This window comes from Conger conger, chromosome 2 (genome assembly GCF_963514075.1).
Source record: "Conger conger chromosome 2, fConCon1.1, whole genome shotgun sequence".
Taxonomy (NCBI): domain Eukaryota; kingdom Metazoa; phylum Chordata; class Actinopteri; order Anguilliformes; family Congridae; genus Conger; species Conger conger.
Window position 1 is genome coordinate 31,094,748 of NC_083761.1, and position 4,060 is coordinate 31,098,807.

The 4,060-nt window shown below is 45.7% G+C and overlaps 1 pseudogene; it reads right to left on the bottom strand.

The window, feature by feature from the left end:
• Positions 1–738: 738 nt before the first annotated feature.
• Positions 739–3,361, bottom strand: LOC133121215 (uncharacterized; annotated as a pseudogene).
• Positions 3,362–4,060: the final 699 nt, after the last annotated feature.

The following is a 4,060-nucleotide window of genomic DNA, read 5'->3' on the forward strand; positions in this document are numbered from 1 at the left end:
AGGACGTTGGAAAAAGCAGCTACCAGACCTTGCAGTCTATTTATGAACAAACTGTTCTTAGGCAAGTCCAGAGAATAGTAAATGACCCTTTTCACATTCTCCATTCAGAGTATGACCTCCTACCCTCGGGGAGGCGATATAGAGTCCCTCACTGCAAACTCAACCGTTTTAAGAACTCATTTGTTCCAACTTCCATTCAATTTCTTAACAATGCTGCTTGAGGCTGAAGTTTATGTAATCATTTTTATAGTGCCTTCATTACGGTGATCTTTTAGCATGTATTATTATGAGGTGTATGTATGTGTTATGTTATGGGATATGTGCAATACTGGTATGTAATTGTTGATGCTGTTATGGCTGAGGATGTATTGTTTGTTGTCATTGTGACTGTCAAGGCATTCATGACGCATCGCAGAGTCCAAGACAAATTTCCCTGAGCGGGACAATAAAGTTCATCGTATTGTAAAGCCAAGACTTTCACCTGGAACACAACTAGTACAATGTTTTGCAGGTAAATCTCTATTAACCCTTTTGCATGCACGGCCGCACACCGTGACTTTTCTTTCTGCGTGCAAGAGCTGTTCAAGAATTAGACTGTTACATCACACTTGCCTTCACTCGGTCGAAGCCGGCCTAGCCCTTGATATGAGTCCTGAAAATGATTGTATTTCATCATCACTGCCTATAGCCCCACTTTGGGCACAAGCCGCAAACAAAGACTCTCCAGGCATTCCAGTCCTAGGCCAATTTCTCGAGCTGTCCCCATGTCTGGCCGGTCTTCTTTATGTCTGCATCCAGGTCATGGAGCCAGGTGTTTCTTGGTCTGCCGCTTTTCCTTTTTCCCCGTTGGTTCCAGAAGAGGGCATGTCTTGTGGTGCTGGATGCAGGCTTGCGAAGGGTATGGCTAATCCATCTCCAACACCTTCGGAGGATCACTTCCTCTGCAGGTTGTTGTTCCGTTCTTTGCCACAATTCCTGGTTGTTGATCATATCAGGCCAGCGAATTCGTAGAATCCTTCTGAGGCAGGTGTTTATAAACATCTGGATTCTTCTTATGGTGGTGGCAGTTGTTCTCCAGGTCTCTGCTCCATACAACAGAACAGGCTTCACGATGGTGTTGAAGATTCTGATCTTTATGTTAGTGGACAGATCTGATGCTCCCCAGACCTTTCATAGTTGATGGAACGCTACCCTTGCCTTCCTGATACGGACTTTTACATCAGCATCTATCCCACCCAGTTTATCAACAATGCTGCCAAGGTAGGTGAAGCTTTCTACTTATTCAAGTGCTTCACCTTCCAGTGTGATGGGGGTAGTGTTGGTTGCAGGTGAGGACCTTGCTCTTCTCCTTATGGGTGGTGAGACCCAGGCGAGTTTTCTGCCACCGTGTTGGTCTTCTCCTGTAATTGGTGTTGCGTGTGGGAAATGGCCAGGTCATCAGCAAAATCAAGGTCCTCCAACCATTCCTTTTCCGAGCTGTGGATATCTTCATCACCCAGTCTATGGCCAACAAGAACAGGAAAGGTGACAGTAGGCATCCTAATGATGTTGGTGATCTCTGGCACTCCATAGTGTCTCAATAGTTTCCAGAGGATCTGCCTATCGACACTGTCAAACACCTTCTCATAGTCAATAAAGTCGATGTAGAGAGGTGAGTTCCATTCTAGTGACTGTTCCAAAATGATACGTGTGATTTGGTCAGTGCAGGATCTGTTTTTGCGAAAGCCCGCTTGTTGGTCATGGAGCTGGGGATCAACAGTGTCCTTTATCCTCTTCAGGAGAACTATGTTGAATAACTTGCTTGGGATGGACAGCAGTGTTATCCCCCTGTAGTTGGAGCAGGAACTGAGGTCACCCTTCTTCGGGAGCTTAATGAGGTATCCCTCCTTCCACACATTTGGGACTTGCTCCTCGTCCCAGATGTTTCTGAACAGAGGGTAAAGCATTTTCATGCTGGTCTCGACATCAGCCTTCAGTGCTTCCACTGGAATGTTGTCTGGCCCTGCAGACTTCCCATTCCTAAGTTGTTTGGTGGCCTTGCGGATCTCTTCCTTGGAAGGTGCACCACAATGAGTAGGCAGATAACTGTTGGCTGGCTGGATATCCACTGGGTTCTGTGGGACTGATCTGTTTAATAGATCCTCAAAATGCTCCACCCATCTGCTTTTCTGGTCTTCCACATCTGGAATTTTCTTCCCGTCCTTGACCCTCACTGGCCTTTCTGGCTGGCTTTCCAGAAAGCTTCTTGATGGTGGTACACAGGTCCCTCATGTTACCATGGTGAGCTGCTTCTTCTGCCTCTGCTGCCAGAATCTCCATGTAGTTCCTCTTGTCTGCCCTGATATTCCTTTTGATGGTTTTGTTTGCTTCTGTGTTAGCTTCTTGGGCTTGGGCTTTTCCAGCTCATGTGTGACTGTTGTTTATTGCCGCCATCTTCTTTTTCCTCTCTTCAATCCTTCTCAAGGCCTCTGCTGAGATCCATTCCTTGTGACTTCTAGCCATTCTTGTAGGACCTGGAACCTGTTGGAGAGTGTTATCTTAAATTCTTCTAGCCCAGCTGCATCTTTCAGAAGTGTGGTGTTATATCTCTGGCGTTAGTTGGTCTCACCAGTCCAGTTCTTCTTCAGTTTTAACTTATGCAGGCGAATAGGAGATGATGGTCCGAGGCAACATCTGCTCCTCGTTTGACGCACTCATCTTGAAGAGATCTTCTGTACCTCTTCACGATGCACATGTGGTCAATTTGGTTCTCTGTCGACAGGTCCGATGATACCCAAGTAGCCTTGTGTATCCTTCTGTGGTGGAAAAAACTCCCACCAATGACTAGGTTGCTTGTGGCACATAAGTCGGCAAATCTCTCTCCGTTCTCGTTCATCTTGCCCCAAACCCTGTCGTCCTATGATCTCCTCGTAATCGCTGCCAATCTTAGCATTGAAATTGCCCATAGTGACGATGATGTTCCCTCTTGGGCTGGCTTGGATAATGATCAGCAGTCTGCTGTAGAATGCCTCTTTTACATCCTCCTCACTCTCTTTTGTCAGAAGCCAGTGGTGAGAATCCGCGGGCCATGCGCTTTCCATCCCGTGAGTGCTCTCTGCGCGGTCTTGGTCAACATCAGGGCCACTCCCTGCGTGTGAGGCACATTTTCTTCCTCATGTCCGGAGTACAGCAGCAATTCTCCTGTGGCTAACCTCTTCTGACCAGAACCAGTCCGTCTGCACTCACTGATTCTGGGCATGTCGAGATTGTAGCGTCTCATCTCAGCTGCCACTTGTGCTGTCTTGCCAGTTTCGAACATCGTTCTGACATTCCATGTTCTGATGGTGGTGATGATCCTGGTAGAGATGATGATAGTCGGCATAGTAGCTTCTAGATGAATTTGGCTTTCACTACTCGGTGTCATACTTCCTCCAGCTGAAGGTCCATTCTCTCCCAAGGCCATAGTTTCTTTTGAGTCTTTTGTTTACATTTCGGTAGTGAGGGTTCTTTTTACAGGGAGGGGTTGCTGGCCCCTCGCCCAACCCTCCTCCTTTTTCAGCTGGGCTTGGGACCGTCCTTGGTGGAGTTATTGTAATTACAATAGCCTAATAATACTAATACAGGCTACTACAATAATGATATTATAAATATATATATCAAAGTAATAATAATAACAGCAATAATAACAATAACCTTACTCGTCAGTGTGGAATCTGCCAAACTGCCCCCACATTAGTCGATGCCACCTTCATTCTACACGATGCTTTGCCTGCACTGGATATCTGATTTCATTCTCTTCATTATTGCTAAATATACAACAAATGCAACAATGGTAGAAGGCTCGCTGTATAGCAGATACGAGGCAGTACCATCTGAATTGTTAGCAGCAAACTAGCTACATGCTCTCAATTTTATCTGTCAGTCAATGTCAGCTAATGCGGTTCCAGTGATGAAAATGTAATTGGTTGCAATATTACTTGCATCTTTTCAAAAACGTGTTACAAATTATATGTATTCCGATTCTAGCAGACATTGTAATGTCCATTTGAGGCTTGTACTGATCCTAATATGCTGACATAGA